Source organism: Lagopus leucura, unplaced genomic scaffold (assembly GCF_019238085.1).
Source record: "Lagopus leucura isolate 7727_CA_CO unplaced genomic scaffold, USGS_WTPT01 Super-Scaffold_100001, whole genome shotgun sequence".
NCBI lineage: Eukaryota > Metazoa > Chordata > Aves > Galliformes > Phasianidae > Lagopus > Lagopus leucura.
Genome location: NW_024962262.1, coordinates 53213709 through 53234790, shown reverse-complemented (window position 1 = coordinate 53234790; position 21082 = coordinate 53213709). Strand labels below are relative to the sequence as shown.

General features: G+C 33.0%; 1 protein-coding gene across 5 annotated transcripts in view; it reads left to right on the top strand.

Moving 5' to 3' along the window:
• The window catches only part of NLGN4X (neuroligin 4 X-linked), a 154533-nt gene that overhangs the window by 48795 nt on the left and 84656 nt on the right, over window positions 1-21082 (top strand). The gene's annotated exons all lie outside the window — the stretch shown is intronic.

The following is a 21082-nucleotide window of genomic DNA, read 5'->3' as shown; positions in this document are numbered from 1 at the left end:
ATATTCTGAGAATTTCAGTGTTTATTTTCCTGTGTGGAAAGGGAAAGAATTTGTACTGTTGTAATCTACGAAGATACATTTATTTCCTAATAATAAGTATAAATTAAAATGCAGTTATTTTAAAGATAATTATAAGCAATAGACATTAAAAAATTTTATATCGCCATATATCTTTGTCAAATCTATAATCATAAGAAATTGCTCAGAACTAAAACAAAATAACTTACAGTAAAATTATTATTCTATCCAAATAATTGTCCAAACATTTAGCTAGGTCATATGAATAAATAATATCACTTCTGTGGGGATGTATGTTGTATTCTCTACTTTTTCAGTTATGATCAACAGTAATTTTCCACAAGAATACTTGAATGTCAGTTTAGAGGAGGTCATCTAGGGAAATGATATTGAGGACAGTCTGTTTATTATAACTTCAGTCTGAATATGGGTTTATCTACAGTGGAAATGCTAGATTGAAGAGGACACAGACTGTTAATCGGCTGTGCTTAATCCCTGGCCTTTATCATTTGAATCTGTGGATGCTGAAGGAGATTGCTAACTCCTATCATAACTGGAAAAAAAATATAGGAAAAAGTAAATAGAAAATACCTTTAATTTGGATTTCTTTCATGCAAAAATTAAGACTTGTGTTAATGTCAAGATAAAAATAAAACATACTTTTTTTTGTTGCTGTTGTTCTTTAAAACCTACTCTCTTCAGATGAAAACATAAAATTTAAAAAAATATATATTTTTTGTTTTCTATACATGATCAATAGTAAACGTATTTACTTTGATGTATAGGAAGAGGGTTCATTTTACACAGTGTTGAGCTAGTAAACCGCCATATATCTATTAGGAATTAATTAATTAAGTATTTAATATCTTCTGAGGTCTGCTCATTAAAAATACTTTGTGATCTTCTATTTCATTTACATCCCTATAAACAGCTGAAATGACAACAAAAGGGGGTAGGCAATGATACATATTAAGGCTGAATGAATAAGGTGTAATTTTTCTATTAGACTAGGACATTGAGAAAATTGTCTGGGATTAATGGTATGTTTAGTGTGGGTCAACAGTATTTATCCTCTGAGCAGTAGTGTGAAGGAAGGGCACTTACAACTTTATTTTCTATTTCTAGTCCACTAAGTAATAAAGAAACTTGAACAGAACAGTTAAAGAAGAGATGTGTTTGGTGGATTTTCTAGTTTGCATGCTGTGCCACTTTGTCTGCTTCATATATAGCTGAGTATTTGCAGCCTTCTCTACATCATTTCAGTTTAATTGCATCATCTGTTTAGTTTGGAAAAAGTATTTTACGAAAATCATACTGATAAAATTAAATTGATAAAAATATGTTCGTAAAATTGAATTCCTTATTGGGAGGAGGGAAAGAGAAAGATAAAGATAGTAAAAAGAAACAAGATTAGTCTAATTTTGACAACTATTTGATGGTACAAAACAAAAAAGCCAACTACTCAGTGGCTTCTTTATTATTATGAGGAATAAGAATCCATGAGTAAAAACAGTAACATAACGTTTAATACATATTATCTTTGTTGATTTGTTAGTAGGTGATAATAGCAAATTGAGCAACATTCATTTTCCAAATACGCTTGAATTTCTGTAATCTTTACCTTCTTAGGATATATGTAGTTCCCAGTTTCAGTAGATATTTATTTGGTGTTTATCACATAATATAAAAAATTTAGTCTTTTTGTGTTTTTTTCCACGTATTTCATAAATGAGTAGCTACTTAAGAAATTAAATTTAGATTTTATGTAAATCTTTTGAAGAAATCCAGAATCTGGTGTCTACGGTTTACATGCCTATAATTTTAGAACTTTCTATTAGTTCTGTAAGAACTATAGATAGGTATAGTTTTACCTCTGTTGTCTGTTCTGGGTTCAGTTTAAAGCATAGGAGATTAAATACTTAAAAAAGCATGTAGGAGGTGTTTTCTTGAGCAAATGATAATGTTTGAACACTTCCAGATTACAAATAATGTTTTTCTACCAAAACACAATATAACAACAATTTATTCTCAGTTTCAAGATTGCCACATTCTGTCAATATTGATTTATTTTTAAATTCTGCCCTTCAGTCAGTTCTTTGCCTTCTTTTGAAAGATACATATTGAGTATCAAAATTGCCCTGTTACAAAGAAATTGTTTGAGATACGCTAAACATTGTAAGGAAAAAGACATATTCTTTTGTAAAATACTTATATAGCTATCGGAAGTGAGAGGGATTAATGACAGATAAAAATTACAATATGAAATCATATTGCCGGAATTACTATGTATAATCCCAGCTAAATAGAAATACAAACTTTAACAGCAGAGAGAAAATAGCTCACCATTGTAAGAGATAAAGTCCCTGTTGTGTCAAAGCACCTCAAGCCAATTGTTTCAATGTTAGGGTCCAATATGGCCCCTCCGCCTAATCCAGAAATATTGCAGCATCTGTGAGAAAGAAGGCATATGTCTCACTACCCTCTGCCTACTAGGATAAATCTGTGGGTAATCCAGGCCTTTATTTTACATTCTTGCTTTTAACAGTCACAAATACCTTCTGACACTGAAGAACAGGACTCTAATCTAGATGAAATAAAGTTCTTAAATCCTTAGAGCTAAACTCAGATTTAGTTGTTGATTTCAGAATGCTGTTCTTCCCTCCAAGAGTTGCCCATTCCACAGGCACTTTACAGGATTGTACCCAAATGGCCTTTTCAGGAACTGATATGGCAACAAAACCTAGAGAGAAATCTCGGTATTTAGCATGGCGTTATCTAATCTGAACAGGATTTTTGGCACAGTTTCCTAGAGTGTCATCACTACTTTCTACTGACAAACCTGCTAGAATGAAGGGAGTGTTCTTAAAATTATACAAATTAATGTTTTTTTCACAAAGACGAGTTGATGTTATAATTTTAGTCAAAGTACAGTGTCTTTGTAGTTGCAGAGGCTGTGCCATTTGGCACAGTGACGCAAAAGAAACAGACTTCAGTCATGTGGGTCATGAGAGATCAGACTTGCAATTTTACTTCATTCTGTCCATTTACTCTCACTAGTCTCTGCAGGGTGGTTCTTTCCTCGTTTCTTTTAAAAAACAAACAAACAAACAAAACACATTTTCCTCTAAATTCCTTCAAAACACTCCTATATATGCTGCTGCTTCTCACTTTGCATCTTCTTGCTTTCTTTCAAAACACAAATCGACCTGACACCGTCTAAAACTGAGGCTCTCTGTTCTAGTGGGTCCCGGCAGATGTCTTGTTAGTTAATTGCATTAAAGATACTCTGATTTTAGTAGCTTCTAGATCATACTATTTCAATTAGCTTTGATTTCATTCTGCCCATAGAATGCACTAGAAAAATTAAGGCTTTCTGATGCTATTAGTCTTCAGGGTTTTTTTTGTTTGTTTGTTTGTTTTGCATAAATCTGCTCAATTTTTGAAAGTTATTTGTATCTTTTTCTTTAGATTTTGTTCAATTTCCCTTGTAGCATTAATTGCAGCTTCAGACAAAACCAACATTTTCTGCATAGCTCAACTTATTTGCAAGGCTCATGAATCATTCTGCATCTATGGAAATGCTAAAAAAAATTGTCCCTTTTCTGTCTTGCAGGGATTAGATCTGTTAGAAACTTCAGAGATAATAGAGGTTTGGGTTGATTTTCCAAGAAAAGCATGCTTTCACCAAATGTTCAAAGGTAGACTGGAAACATAGAAAGAAAAAAACAAAACAAAACAACAATGATGTTATAGACATAGGTAGTGTGTAAACCAAACATTTTTTCTGCTCTATAATTATGTATCTACAAAATAAGTCAACAGGTTTTATTTTATTTTTTCTTTTTAATGTAAATGTCTATCATTTGCTTCTCAGTTCTTGGCAGAATTGTTTGCAAGTGAAAAACATTTCCTAAACATGATAGCTCATTGTGCAGTCCTTCAGGTTGTCATCCTTTCTAAAGTGAAAGACCTCCAGCAATCAAGTCTTCACATCGTAAGTGCATTTTGCACTTATGATTCCAGATAAACTTAATATTCAAAGAATGACAGACAATTACAATTAAATATGTTCACATTTGTGATGTTTGTGTATTTTGTGTATTAGCTTTTATCCAAAAAAAAGAAAAAAAAAAAAAAAAGAGCTCATTTCATTTGTGATATTATTATCTGAGAGAATACGGCTATAATTATTTTCTTAGGAATTATGCCTTTTTTAATGTGGAGGTCGCTTCTGGTACACAAAATGATAAACAATAAGGAATTATACAAAACCATGAAAATTAACTAATGCTAATCTGTTATCTGTTGGTGCTGTTGTGTTAAAAATCCATTATAGAAATGTTATGATACAGGAAAAATTATCTTCTAAAGTTCATGCTGTAGGCAAACTTGTAAAGAACAATTTTATTTTCAATGCTAAGCCAACTTTCTATCACTGTACATAGTGAATTTTAGTCACAAATAGAATTTCGGACGCCTCGTTCCAAAATGCTTATTGTTGCTGGATTGGTGTTAAATGGATTTTTAATTGATGGGGTGTGACAAATTTAATCTAATGGAGAGAAATTACTTTGTGCCAACTCAAGTAACTATATGATTAATCACTTGTAATGTTTACAAGCCATTATAGCTGGAAATCACAGATACGTTGTTTGATTTAGTAAATGTGCAATAGGACAAATTAAATCACAATCCAAATATATACATTTCATTCTCTTACAAATAAATTAGAATCAAATTTTCTTTTATATGGTATATTTAGTTATATTATATTTGTATGGCTATAAATTTTTTAGCAATAATGCTGCATTGACAAGACTGCCCCAATGGTTCTGCTTTGACTTGCAATTCTTGCTTCATTCAGCCAGCAGAGGGAGCACGGGTTACCAGCACATATTTTTTGAGAGCCTCACAAATGATGCTGGTGAACACAGTAGAAACACATGCAGGTTCTCCTTTATGCACTTTAGCAGATAGAAAGGGATTCTGTCCACATTTGCAGATCTATAAATTAGCAACGCTTGGACTGTTGGTTCTATTTTTGTGGTCTGGAATTCATTTATGGAATAAAACCTACCCAAACAAAATATGCACTCAGACAAATTTACAACAACATACTTCATTTTTATTAAATAATAAATTTTATATGAAAAACATGATGAGGATGCATGCGTTTTTTACCAAATAGCAAAATTATTCTATTGAGTTGAAATTCTTACAAAGCTTTAAATGGCAGAAACGTTTGGTCTCCTAGGTTATGGTTAGTTAGTAGAAATATTCTTACTTAAAAAGGAATCATTTTATCCTCCTTATTTATAACCTCTACTTAGTCAGGTGTTTTTTTTTTTTTTTTTTTTTTTTTTTTTTTTTTTTTTGTCAGTGAATGCCACTGACTCTCCATTTTCAGTATTAAATGTAAAATACCAGAAGTGTTTTGCATATTTAAATTTCACTGAGGGAAAAATGTTACACAAACTGAATTTTTGTCCTCACTGGCAATATAGAGTGTTTAATGTTTTCACTATTATCATGCTTGATTTAATCTATATTAAGCCATCTAAAGTGCCAAATTCCAAAATACCGTGCTTCCAGGCATAATGTACTTCCACTGTTAATGTATCTCACTGGTACCTTTATGTTCCTGCTGATTTGAGATGCTTTTCTCATCAGTACTCTTTCTACTTTAATAATGGATCTTGTGCTGCCTTTAGAGAATAGATACAAGAGTCTGAGTAGTAACTGATGAGTAGTGTGTGTCCCTTGGGAGTTGGAGTGTATCAGTTGTTTATTATGATGGCACCTAAAACCATTCATATAGAATATTTATTATGCTTTGGCACTAACAATTACCTCAGAGTGTATTTAAGTCAAAGGAAATGTCACAAGACTTGTACAGAAGAAAGCAGCTTAGTAGGGCAGTCTAGTAGTAATATTTTAATAAAAACAGATTGAAGAAACAATTGAATACAAATAAATTAGTAATATGAAATGAAGGAAAAATTGGAAAAGAAAAAAAGAAAAAAAAAATTTTAAATTCCCCTGTTCATTTTATTATTTAATTTCATTGTGAGGTGATTGTCCATAATACTTTCAGTCCTATTTCCACAATAAAAACACGGTATATGGATTGAATATGTAATTTTTTCTTCATTGTATTCACTTTTTTTTTTTTTCCGCTTGTTTTTTGGTTGTTTTTACTGTTTTCACACTAAACACTAAGGCATGTTCAGGCCATATTTCTTTTCCTCTAGTCTCACATCTCACTGTTTCTTGCAACTGCTTGTTACTGCCAAGTTTTTTCACGGTCTCTTTGCTTGTATTTCTACAGAAGGTGCTATCCAGATATTTTTCACATTATCTCTTGTTTTATTAAAGTTGCATTCAAGAAGGAGCAAAAGCTGAGGAAACATCAGCAAAGCTTCTTAAACAATATTTGGAAGGGAGATAGCTAGCAAATATGTGGACTAGAAAATGAGATGTGCACTGGGTGTGGATGAATGAGATATAAGAGGAAGCCTACTACTCTTTCATGTCTTACTCCCTCTGTACTGGATTCCTCCAGTGGGTCACTCTGTCATGCCTAGCTGGCTGCATTTGCTCACCAGAACACTACATAAGGATCTCACAAAGTCTATGAAGGTGCATGGGTGCATAGTTTAGTCTTATGTGAGTTGTTTTTTTTTTCTTTTGTTTTTCCTTTTTATCTGAGCAACCGTTGCTAATAACGCTTTTGTTGACATCAGCAAATGCTTGTCACACACTCCATTGTATAAATATGCTTGACATGTATTTGGGATATTGTAAGACTCAAGACAGAGATTATGCTCAGATACTGAAAATATCGTTCTCTAAATGAACACAGTGGCCTACAAAAATGCCTAAGCATCTGTAAAGACTTTGAAAGTTCTACATCATTTAATATCCATATTGCTTTAGTTTGAGCAGTCATTTTTATCTTTCAGCACCTTTGATAATGTGGCTTGTAGTTCTGAATACAATTTTCTCGTATTCTCTAGTATTTTAAGATGTCAATAAATGTAAAAGATAACAGCATATATGAAGCTTTAAAAATATTATTAATTAAATAGGTTTTGCCTCTGTTCAGTACTGCTTCCACATTTTGCCTCTTAATATTTTATCAAACTTCTAAATGCATGCTATTTTACCATGCTTGTTTTTCTAATTATACTAATAATGTTAATAATAATCAGGATGGCTTAGTGTTGTGATTATTTGATGACTTCTTTTAAAATCCAAATAAATAGGCTTTGGATTTGCTCCTCTCTCCCTCTCTCTCTCTCCATACATATACATTCATTTAATTTTACTTTTTTTCTCTCGTGATCTTTTTTGGCTTTGCCCCACTACTGCTTCCTTAAAGGATGCAGATGACAGAAATTTTTTTTTTGCATTATAAGTAGGCTTACTTTAAAGCACATTTTTTACCCTGAAGCACTTACTGGAAACTTCTTATATGTTATGTGTTATTTTATTGCAAGCAATCTTGTTTTTTTTGGTTAGTTTTTTTGTTTGTTTGTTTTGTTTGCTTTTTGTTTTTTGTTTTGTTTTGTTTTGTTTTGTATTGTTTTTGAACTTTTCTGCAGCACCAAACAAATCTAATAGTGTATCTTTTCCATTTTATGTAGAGGTTCACTGCAGCTTTCTTTTGAATACACAGAGGAAAATCAACATTGTTTGAATTTTCATTCCTGTATCTATCTATCTATCTATTTATCTATCTATCTATCTATTTATTATTTCCCACTAAATGTACTGTATGTTTGGTCCATCTCTTACAGCTGCTGATTTTGATATTGTCTTTTTTTTTTTTTTTTTTTTTTTTACAACTTAAAACTTCTTTAATTTAAATAAAACTTTTATCTTAAAGCCTTTTTTTCCTAGACACCGGTTTTTGCGAAACCATTCCTTTTTGAGAATAATCAAAATATTATTTTACCATATTTATGTATTTTTGCCCAGAAAAATAAAAAGCAAGAAAAAAATTAATAATTTTCTATTCCTTAGGTTTCTGATTTCATACATTTTTTTAGTTCTCTGTAGACAAATTCCTGCTTAATTGATCATTGTAGGAACAAATCTTGATTGAAATTGAATTGTTTTCTAGGCAAAGAACCAAATATGAATTGTCAGGACTTCAGAAATAGATTTCCGTCTCTAAAAGTGTATGATTTAGGATATGCAGAAAGATTATTTCTAAGTTCACTGCTATGAATAATCTTAATACATGAGAATTTTTAAAGATAGTTTTTCTGGTCGGTGCAAGAAAGATTTCTGCAAGAGCAGATCTGAGAGTATTTTTTACAGAGACCATGTCAAAATTTAGATAGACAATCTGCTCCCTTTGTGTCTTCATTGCCCATTTAGAAAATGAGGACCATGCAAGTTTTCTCTGTGAAGGATTAGAAACAATTACAAGGTGGAATTTCCTCTGGGTGGTGAAAGGCCTGAGTTACTTCTTATATACTTACAAACTAATAGACCACACTCTTTTTTTGTATTTGTTTTCTTATAGGTTTTTCTAGATTCTATCTTACTGTCTTCTGTGACCCATTTGCTGGCTGCCATTTTCCCTATATTTGAACTGTATTCTAATACGACATGTCCAGTGAAAACAGATTTGGGAGCTATTGTACCAGGATAATTTTAAATAATTTAGTAATGGAGTTTAATATTGGGGCAAAAGTTGATCAGGCTCATTTACTGATAGACAACCAAGGGCTTGTTATTAACATTTACATTTAATTATTTTCACAAATTAGGGTCATAAAAGCTAAAGTAGATATACTATGGAAAATAAGACTGATGCCTTAAGAGGATCATAAAGCATTCTAATATTTAGATATGGGAAAAAGTATGCGGTTGGATAAGGCATAGGAGATGCTGATGTAGTGTATTTAAAGTCAAAAGTGCTCAAGTAGCTTAGGAATGAATTAAAGAAGAGATGTTATTAGTATGTGTTGCATAGTTATTAGGCTTCTCTCAAAAAGCATATCAAAAGCATGAATGACAGCAAATCACGTAATAAAATTTAGTAGCCAGAAATGGACTTTGGGACAAATTGTGCTGTTTACATATGCAACATAATGGTTTGAAAAGTTTCTTATCAGACCTTCAATTTTCTTTACTTTCTCTCAACTAATAAACAAATTACTCTGGAGTACAATATAAAGTATTTGCTTTGACAGATCTGCCAGATGGCTATGACCTAGTTGGCATAACCCTCACAGATTCTTCTGCAATGACCTATGAAAACCCTCGAGACTGTAACTAATGGGATATGTACTTGTACGTATGCTTAGCACTTTGAGAACTCCAAAAGCATTTTTTTTAACAACAGAACTTGTTTAGGGACCTTTTCAGTGAGGTAAGACAGTGTATACCAGAGGCTTTAGCCTGCGGTAACCATTTCAGTTTTCTTGTGTCTGTTAAGCAAATGAAAATGGAGCGACTACTTGCTTTATTTCTTTATTTATGTACTATTTTTATGTTTTACCTCCAGCACTTAATTCCTCAAAGATATTGTATTTTTTTCCACACCTCACATTTTCTTTGTGTAAAATTGAAGATATTGTAATTATTAGTAAAAATCACACCTTTCCCTGGTTCCCTTTTCTTTAACAATGCATAATATGATCACGTAAACCCTGACTAGATTTCTCTGATCATTTATGTGTAACCTTGTCTACAACTTTGATTTCAAAGCTGATATGTTCCTATGGTGAATGAGTTTCCTTTTTACTGACAGGCACATTGTTCAATCTTCCCCACAATCTAGATTGGCAGAAAAGAGCTTAGATGCAAGTATGCTCTTGCAGTATAAGAGGTGTGAAAGAATGAGCTGTGTGCACAATTTTTCATCTATTATAGATGCATTGACTTTTATCCAAAACATAAAAAGTATTAATGATGCTTACACTAATGTGTTTTGTCTTATGTTTGTTTTGAGTTTAGGGTACCCAGCCTATGAACAGCCACAGCTGTGTTGTAATGGTAATGACTCACACCCTGACAATTTAAACATGTTTCAGCTATAGTAATCAAGAAGAAATATGAATATGCTATTGGTAATTTTATCCTACTCATTGTATTTTAAGGTAATAGGGAATTCAGCTGAAATAGAATAAAATAGCAATGCTCATCAGCATAAAATTGATTCCTCTCACCCTCACATAGTATACTCTAGAAGATCAAATGAATCAGCGAAGTTTTCTAATTTCTTGTCAGTAATATGAATTTAGTCATTTGAATACCCAGAAAGACAGTAAATGCAATTTGCTATGAATTTTATTTGCTGTGGTTTTTGGTGAGTATTTTAAGACCAGTATTTATTATTACTTTTTTTTAGAAGCACAGAGTGACTGACATAATACTGCAGTGTTCTTGTCATTCATATGTGTGCTATGATAGTTTTTACATTTTTTTTGAAGAAATGGTTTAAGAACAGTATTTATTGTATTTCAAAAATGTACTGCTGTGTCTATAGCCTGGAAGTTGTGTATCATCTTGTGAATTTTTCATGATGAATGAAAAATCACTAACTTATTTCCCTGATAATTTCTTTGGAAGTTTCCCTTATATTTGACTGATATTTCATGCAAAATTGTCTGCATATTCAGATAATTCTCATTATTCCTCCTACCTCTCTACTGTGCAATAGGGTAGCATAGATAGAATCAGGTAAGAGAGTGCTGTGTTTTAATATGGCAAGTGGCTAATTACCAGATGGTCATTCACTCACTCCCCTGCTTCCCTGTGGGATGAGGGAAAGAACTGAAAAGAAAAAAAAAGAAGAATTTGTGAGTTAAGAGAAAACTTTTACTAAGATAGAGAAAAGCAAAGGATAATAATTATAACAAACATATATATATATATATATATATATATAAATGTATATAACAAGAGATGCACAAGCAGTTGCTCATCACTCCCCGATCAATGCCCAACTAGCCCCTCGAGCAGTGGAAGTGAGAGAGATGAATTGCCATCCCCTTCAAAACTCCTTCCGCATGATGTCATATGGTATGCAATATCCCCTGGCCAGTTAAAGTCAGCTGTTCTAATTCTGTCCCCTTCCATATCCCTTCACTGAGAATGGCCATGGCTCTGTACCACACTGCTGGGTAACAGCTATAAATATCGGTTTGTTATCAACAATGTTTTTCTCCTAAAACAAAAGCATTGCACTATACCAGACTCTCAAGAAAATAACTCCATCCCAGCTGGAACTAAAACAATATCCATCCCTTATTCCATATCATTTACATTATGCTCACACAATTTCTACTCATCCTAATTACCATCACTTATCTTGCTTTTTGATTATATATACACACATATATTATTCTCATAATCTATGGATTATACATATAAATTGTTCATGATATTCATTTGTTACATACCTTCGTGCTTCATCTGTTGTAACAATCCTTCATCCCCACAGGAGGGATGATTCACGGTGTTGGGTTACTGCATTGGTTTCATTGGAGCTCGTTCTTTAACCTGGGCAATTCTTACTGTACTACTGTTAACAAGACATATAATGTTCTTGATAATGATAACGTTTAGCACTATGTAGTAATTTGACATTATACAATTTAAATAATTTACTGTTCTCATCCAGCATCAAATCACATTGAGTTACACAGTGGACATCCCTGTTGTTCTGCATTATCTATCACATCCACCCAGGTTCTTGATCAAAAGCAATTCCATGAACTGGCTTGCCTAACTAAGACAAAGAGCTAGGATATGCTCCACATTTTTGCTGTAAAATCACTTTCCATAGGTTTGGTCATTGGCCTAAGAAATGAGTAAAGAAAAATAAAATCTTTGTTTTCTGAATAGGGAAGTCAGTACTGCATGTTGGAGAAAATTACTTCAGGAATCTGCAAGAAATTCTTCTGAATGGAAAGCTTTAATTGAGTACAGCCATTGAGATTTTTATTTGGAGGCTTACGGAGGGATGGGAGATGGGAGGGGCAATTGTATGCTTAGTTAGCTATGATTTAAACACTGTATTTCTTCAGCAGATGTTAGATTGGATCTTGCCAAATATCCTATCAGAGCTCCCCAAGGAAGGAATATCTGATAGCAGCCAAGCCACCCAGTGTGCCCAAGGTAGATACTTTGGCGTAGTGATGAGAAAAGCCAGCTATGTTTGGGGAGCAATCCAACACTTCAGCAAAGCAGGAAACTGATATTTCTGTACTTTGAACCTCATTGAGCAGTACTGCCTTGCTAGCATAGCTGTTGAAGGAGGAAGCAGCAGTGACATCTAAAAAATTCAGTAGTTTTTACAGTCATTTGAAAGACCTGGCTCAAATTCTTACTGGGTCAAAGAGTAGTCAGAGCACATCATTCCTTCTATTTGGTGAGACTGCCTCATGGTAATATAGATCTAGTATATCCAAGTATCTACATAGATTTTGAAATATATTTATTTCAATTTCTTTTTAGCAACCTTAACTGAAATGTTTTAGTTGAAGATGCAGCTTGATCCCTTTTAAAGGCTGGTGAAAGTTTTCCATCTTGGAGAAGATCACTACTACTTTCAATCAGGAAAACCTAAGTAGTTCAAGCTAATCCATTTACATGTGCTTTCAGTGCAGTAATTTTGCTGTTATTAGTGAACATCTGTTACCTGGGCAGTTGGAAACTTCTCATGTTTCACTGCAATCTGGAGCATCTTGCATATTCTCATTCAAATTTTTAATTCTCACTCATCTTCACTTGTAGTATTACTGAAGATATACTGTTGTTCCTTTTTTTATTGTTTTTCTACAACAATTGTTGTTTTTCTACAACAACTGTTTTTATATGTTACATTTTGTTATGGAAGTGTTAGTAATTCCTGAAGTTTAAACATGTCTGTTACTATATTTTTGCTATTTTCTGGACTTCTTTTTCTTCAAATCACTAGTTGCTTTTCCTATGTGTCTCACAAATTCATCTGAAAATGAAAGTATTGTACTTTATTGCACGCAGTGACCATTTGACTACCCATTCTTCGTTTTTCTGTATTGTTTCTAACAGTCCACATGGAGGTTTATCTTAAAAGAAGACTTATCAAGGTTTTTTTTAATCATTATCACTTCTAACTGTGTATATATCCATTTATGATTAAAACCCTGTATTGATGGGAGGTTTCAGAATCACACTGTATGCTTAAGATTTCACTGGCCTGCTGAAGAAACACAAAATTATGCCTTCACAAGATTGATAACTTCCTTAGTCAACATAAGTTAGCTTAGTATATCTTAGTTAATTTCTTTCACCTGTTTCTACAAAAATATGCATATAAGTAACTGCAAATAAGTATTTGGAAATAAAATATAAGTGTCTTTACTGTTGCAAATATCTTCTCTGCAAGAAAATGGCTCCACTTTTGTTGATCGTGTTCAGACAGGCAGGGATCCAAGAATCCTTTATCTGTCTCAGTACAGTCATAATTTTTCTTCTGTATCAGTTTTGTAGATAAATAGAATATTTCTGACTTTGGAGCTGCCAGCATAGCACATTCATGAGTTGTAAATAGATTTAATCATTTTAAATTAGCAGACTAACTGCCTCAAACCTTGCAGGGGAGCCTCCAAGTTGTATGAAAATTTAGATAGCTTTTAGTAAAGCTTTTGTGTAATTTAGTTTTTTTTTTTTTTTTTTTCTCTCTGTTATTTTTAATGAGGCATACCTTTGTAGTTGTATATTAATAATCTTTTCCTTCTAACCCTTCCTTCCTGACACTCAATTACTTTCTGCTTACGCAACCACAGAGCATATTATGCTAGTAGTGATAATTTTGTTGAAAATGGCAGAACAAAGCTTAGCTTCACAATAAGTAGAATACAAAATAAAGTCGAGGTAGGTGGATATGCTTTGTTTTAAGCATACATATTTTTAATATTTCATATATTAGAATCCATAAAGCCTTTTGGATTTATTTTCCAATTTTATGTGCTTACTAGCTGTTCAATTCTTTCAAATACTATTATCCTTTTTCCTTTTTTTTTTTTTTTTTTTTTTTTTTCCTTTCCTAGTGATTATTATTTTAGTATTTTATTATTGTGAAATGCAGAATAATTGATCTGGTAGCTATTTTCAATCTCAGTATTTTTTACAGTACCTGTAGAGCTTACATTTTTTAAAATGGTGTAAAATTGAAACATGCAGAAAAAGGCTATTTAGAGGCCAGAGACAATGCCTCACTGCACCAGATTGAAAGGACTCATTCTGTTTAGTTTACCAGGAAGAAGATTGTGAGTAATTTGATTACAGTTTTTAAGTGTGTTCATAGGGAGAAAATAGCAAGCACTAAAACCCACTTAAATCCAACTTGCTAGACAAGCCTAGCAAGAACCAATGTCTGAGATTTCAAAAGTGAGACAACTTCAAATGGGAAATAATCTCGACTATGTATTTTTATTTTTATTTATTTTGTTTTGCTTGGCTGGCTTTAAGGTAATCCTTATAAAATTGAAAAATTATTCTTCATGCTAGGAATGTCTGTCTATGGTGTGAATTAATATAATGCAAGTCATTGAGCTTACAGTTTCATGGAAATAATTACAGTTACATGGAAATAATATCAGGAAATTGTCAATATTCATGCAAAACAGAGTAAAATTGATTTGTATTGATAATAAGCAGATTGCAGCAAAACTCCTGTGGACCATATTTATTTGTGAGCTAAGAACAGCAGTATCATATGAATAGAAACATTAGGTATGCAATAGGGGTCTCTTGCTTTCTCTTCTAGATTGCCAATTGAGGCAACAGAGTAAAATATTTTACATAATAATAATAGCAATAATAATAATAATGGAATAAAAATTGTAATTGAAATACTGCAGAAGATCTCACAAAAGTGTAATATTTTTCCACACTAAACTGGTCAGTATGTAGTTCAGTTCTGGAAGAAACATCAACTAATTTGTGGGGATGCCAACCTGAAAGCTTGTCAGGGTGATAACATAGTGTAAACATTCTACTTGAATGTTGCAGTTATTTCAAGAGAAATGAAACTGCTGGTCAAATTGGGAGTAAGTGGTGCACTGTTGGTTTATAGGAGGCTGCACTGTAGATGTGTTAGTTCATACTGTGCAGCACCCTTCACTGCTGAGTTTTATCTCTGGATGTAGAATTTGGTATTTCAGTGTTATTCAATAATATATGCCAAAATGTCTGACATTTCCGTAGAATTCTCAGTATTACAAATGATGAATATTTGAAATCCTATTGTAAGCGTGTGCATGAAGACGTAAGTGTAGTAAACTATGGAGGAAAGCTCCATAACAGAGGGTGTTAATACTGCAAGTATCAGTGTGAAACTCAGGGCTGGAGCTGGGGATATGTCTCTCCAGTGTGGGCTTTTCATCACGTCACCTTGCAGATCCATTTCCAAGGTACAGCTCAGTGCTTTGGTGTCAGCAATATGTAAGGTTACAGTCACAGAGAGAGACTGTGAGGCCAGGATGACTGGCACGGAGAATTATCAAAAGGGCATAGCATGTGGGACTTCAGTGGTCTGAACCCATATGAAAATAACACAGATAAATAAATGGTATATTTCCTCTTGGGAACAGAAAGGCAGACACAAGGTGAAGAAAAATTCTTTATCTTAAATACTAGATGTATTTTTCCAATCACCTTGAATTATTTTAGGCAAGTTTAGGTGAGAATACAATGAAATATATATGCTTTATGTATTTTATATATGTACATGTAATTCCTTACCTTCAAAAATAATTCAAGGGCAAAGTTAGAGTGTTTTTTTTTTTTTTTTTTTTTTTTGTTTTTTAATGAGGGAAAGAAGGGAACTGACCTACCTCAAGTTGATTTTTCTTGTCCAAAGTAAGTAGGAAAAAATTATTTGAAAAAGATCAAATGAAAGCCTAATTTCTTGTAAATAGTAGTAATTCACTTTAGCAGTTACTAGAAACAGATGTTTTTGTTTGCCATTGTACATGCATTGTATTGTTCAGGTTAAATTGTAACAATGATTAAATATTTGTAATGTTTAATAGAAACAGCTTTTCCTCTACAAAAATATTTTTTCCCTATGTCTGCATTACCACTTGATATAGTCAAATTCCATTTAAATTCAAAATTCAAATTCCAAGATCCAAATCCAAGTTCCAAATTCCATCAAATTTCCATATTCCATTTAGATGCCATCAAAAGGATCCATTTGTGAGTTGAAGAAATTCAGTTTGTGTTTTTTTTTTTAATAAGCTATTTTAATCATCATAAGTATATATATATACATATATATATGTATATATATATATATATCCACAGCCAACTTTGAAATGCTAGGTGTTTCAGTGAATTAATATAATGCAAATGAACTCATCTGGTAGAGAAAAAACCTTGTGAGAATGTCTGTAATAAAATTAACTAGATTAATATCTAAATTGTGCAGTTCTGTATGGGGAAGTCAGGAACACAGTATATTGCTGCATCCTAACAAAGTGTTGCCTCTGCACATAGCTAAGTTAGTTAAGAGAGATTTGAAGTAGTTGTTCTGCTTCCAGTTGCAAGTAAGGCTGTTTGGTGCTAGCTCAGAGCTGTACATGGCAACTTCACATGTCACTGACAGTCTGTAAGAGGCTAATTAAAGCTGAAGCTTCTGTGTGCTAATTTGATTTTTACTATTACATGTCAAAGTCTTTTTTCTATCTGTTTTACCACTCAGTGATGGAATCTGCACATTTGTTGGGTTTCATCTGTTTATTTGTTTTTGTAAATTTGTTGTGTTTTTGTTTGTTTGTTTTCGGGTGTTGTGTATTGTAGTTTTTTTTGTTTTGTTTTTTTTTTGTTGTTTTTTTTTTTTACTAATAGATCTTCAGTCTGAATTTCTGGCTGGATAATAGGAACTGTGTTTCTGAGAGAATTGTAGATGAAAGTTTTATAGCTAAACTGCTGAGCTCATAAATTGTGCCCATCACTGGTAGCATGAATTGCTTCCTGGAGTCGCTTCCTTTCTCTATTGCTCATGGAGACTCAGTTCTTTCTTTTCTTTAGGGGCCTAAGTTAGGTTTTGAAAGTAAAAAGGAATTTTTACAGCTTCTGACACGTATGGATGACTGAGACTTAGTTCTCTGTTTCCTGGTTCTCTGTTCATTATCTAATATTGTAAAAGTTGACTTCTGTGAATAATTACATTGATCATTGATGTCTGGCTATTCAAACTTTTTGTTTGTTTGTTTGTTTTTTGTATTGTATGGGAAGAGAGAAAAAATCCAAAAAATCCAACTTTTAACTATAGATTAACAGATGCATGTAGAACACAACAGAGTAAAGGATTTGTGTATAGCACAACTATGGAGGAGCTGAAGTTTTGAAATCTGGAGCCTGGACTAACGCTTATTCCTAGTTGTGACATGTAATGAGAATGTTGTCTGCTTGTTATTTTAATTACTCTGTTAATTTTCTTCAGTTTCATAATTCCTTCTCACAAAATTAATACTCTACAGGTTTCCAGTTAATTCTAACAGGTTTTGCATGGGCCTGTGTACGGAGTTCTGACTTTCGTTGCTCTTTTTTGCCAATGCCTCTGAATATAGTGTAAAGCAAGGAGATACTTCACTGTGACCATCTATTCTGAAATTTACTGGAATGGTTACCATTATTACTCCTGTAGTATTTCTTCTGATACCTTATTTGTTTCCTGTTCAGATCCAGCCTCTTAGGCAATACAACTTTTTCATATGATATGACATGTACCTAGAATATTCAGTCCTTTTCTTCATGATTTACTTGTCCTGGATTTTCAAAAACAAATCTGATAGCAGATTTTGGCCCACAGCCATGACTCTATATTCAGAGGGAATTCCCAAGGGAAGAAGATTTAAAGTAATGTTTTACAGTGGGATTTGAGGAAGCATGTCAATGAAGGAGAGTAGTTCCAAAGAACTGACATTTCTGTATTTTTATAAGTTTTCAAGGAATAATAAAGGTCCCATCAGGGATTTCAGATAAACACAGTTCATGTCATTAATTGAACCATTAATATAGCTCCTACTGGTAGGGCTTGCAGTCTAATTTCTCTTTCAGTCACATACATCAACTTTGGAAAGAGTCTTTAATTCTGGAACTCTTGAGAGTAACTTGCATGAACAATGATGTGATGTGACTTACGTGGACTTTTGATAGTATGTTCTGATTTTAAAACAACTTCTTCATAGTCCAGTGCCTAGAAAATAATTTTTAATTTATATTTATCCATAGTTTGAGTGGAGAAACAGAAGTAAGGAGTTAGAATGCAAGATGTACAATATATATTTACAGGCAGTAAATATATATTTTTTTCTCTCTTAAGCTCCTAGTGGACCTCAGGTTACAATTTACAATTTTCTGCTAACTTCATGCCTTTCATTATCATTTAAAGTTTCCATTTGCTGTATGGGTATAAGCAATGGATGAGGCAGTACCCCGAATACATGTATGGTTTGTCATTCATTGTTCCTAGAATAAACACTGTAACTGCCCTAATACATCTTCCAGCAAAACTCCTGTTACACATGGGTATGATGAGGGCAAAGCAAAGACTAAGAATTAAGTAGCCTATTTTCTTCTCTGCTCTCAGTTGATCCTTTTTACGACTTTTATAATCTACAAACAAAGACTCCTGTATACACAACATAGTCCATCTCAGAAAAGAGAGGATATTAAATTTTATGAGGTGAGGAAGAGGGATTTTAATTTAGCAACTTTGTCCTTTTCTAGATCATTTTCCCAAAGCCGCTGAAAGCCTACTTTCTAGCTAATGTTGTATTATTACAGCAAATTAATACCATAAAATAGTCTTTATCTTACTCCATCTATACAAATAAATAATTTATGTGAAAAGAGATTTAATGTTCAGTAGTTCGTAGCTATTGAGTATTTGTTTTAACCTCTTATATGAAGATGCATTTCTACAAGTACAATAAACAGTAAGGCTATCATGTTTAAAACAGGGATTGGGACTTCAGTTTCATAACAATTAAAATAATGCCAATATAACAGCTTTTCAGTGTCTATTTTGGGAAGGGCATATATTTATTCAGCATACAGAACAATAAATCATATTATGCAAAAAATTTCTGGTGGGGTCATATCTGGTCATGATGAAGAAAGAACATATTGCTTTCAACAAAGATGTAGAAAAATCAGGAATAAATTGTACCAATTAAAGAAATACATAGATGCTTTACCATAAGCTTCAGTTCAAGCATTTAATCAATAAATGCATTTTCTTTTCCTTTAGAGGCTTTACGTAATTTAGAAAAGGAGCCTTTTCATCTTACTTAATGTTTATGGGATTCTGACTTGATTCTGAATTTCTTTAGAAGAGAATTGGTATTTATTGGGATCAGTGATATAAGCAATTTATGTCCAGATCGTGCTGTAGGGCAAAGCCTTGAGTGAGACCTGATGTATAATTAGCATTATCCCAGAAAGAGTCCTGAATGCTACACTTCCTTCAAGACAACCTGTAAGCTCAGTCTACTTTTTGCTCCCTACTTGCTACAGGGATTCAGTCATTTTAACACAGTAGAGGTAAAAATTGCTTGCTGCTCGAATGCAGCATCTAAAGATTTTATTCTCTATGTAAATCTACCCATGTTAATATAATTGCTCTGACTGCACCACTGTATTTATATTACTTTTTTACTGTTGCTCTTTATTTCTATTTTTAGAATGGGTCATTTAAGATGTAACCCTTTCTACTTTTCTTAATGAGAATAAAACTGATTGCAAATTGCCTTAAATTCAAAGATTCCTTGTGCCTGACACACACATAAAATTTTCTGAATTACCAGAACTGGTAGATATAAACTGGTATATATAAACTGGTATATATAAATGTATTTGTCTTTTTACTTCAGTCATAGACAATTACTTTGACATTTCTCGTGTTTTTTAAAGATGCACTAAAGAAAATGCATACTTGATTTGCACTGATACAGTGTGTCATTAAAGTAGAAGGACTGGCAATAACACATGCAGAAATGGTGCATTTTTCTGTTGAAGCTCAGAATCACAGATTTTGGTGAATCAATGGTATTCAAATGCAGAGAGGCTTGTCATTCCTTGTCATCTGCTCTTATCAGTTGTAGCTTTTGCTTCCTGATGGCAAAATGCTTTCCGATTCTGTTCTTAGACATTGAATTAATGTTTATCATTCTCCAGCAAATTCTTAATCCTTCTTTCTCTGCTAATGACTTCTCACCTGCTTAAATATTTCAAGGAACTGAATAAATTCTTTCCCTATTGAGCTGTGCCAGCCAAGTCACTGTTAGGCTTCAAGATAGCAATTGCTGCTTCTGTTAGACAAGCTACTCAGATGACTGTCTCCTAGCCCATTTCAGTCACAGTGTTTTAGCTCAATCAGTTTCAAGAATTGTTCTATGCTCTATGTATTGTTCTATGTTCTATGACACATTTTTAAATGAGATGAACACTGAAAAAAGCTATATGAGTAACCTGCTGGGCAGCAGCAATTTTACTGCTCCAGACTCCATGAGTGCAACTATGAGGCAGTTTTGGTGCTTTCATGCCAGTGCTTGGAAGTAGTTTTTTCACCTAAAGCCAAAGCTTTGTGTGAAATTACAAGAACATTGCACCACTGACACTCAAAAAAACACTTTTTGCTAAAACTTACTTTAAGGTTCCATTTAGCACATAAAATTAAAAACAAAGCAAAAAGAAAACAACAACAAAAAGTAGTACTTTGTACTTTAAGAGGAAACATTTACAGTAAGAGTGAAACATCTGACATTTCTCGCTCAATGTACTTGCTTCTACATTTACTGCATAATATGTAGATTGCTACAAGATTACATTTCCATGGAAACTACAACAGACACAAAGAGCACAATAGCACTGTTTGATTGAGCAAATTCTCAGCTACAAAACCCTATTTTTCAGCAGTCACCACCATTAGCTATGCATTTTTACCAGCGATGAACAAGAGCCTGCATGACATGCTTTTAAAAATCTGTGTCAGTGGAGGTGACCCACTATTACTGTCATTGCAGCTGAAACACACCACCTCACTGTA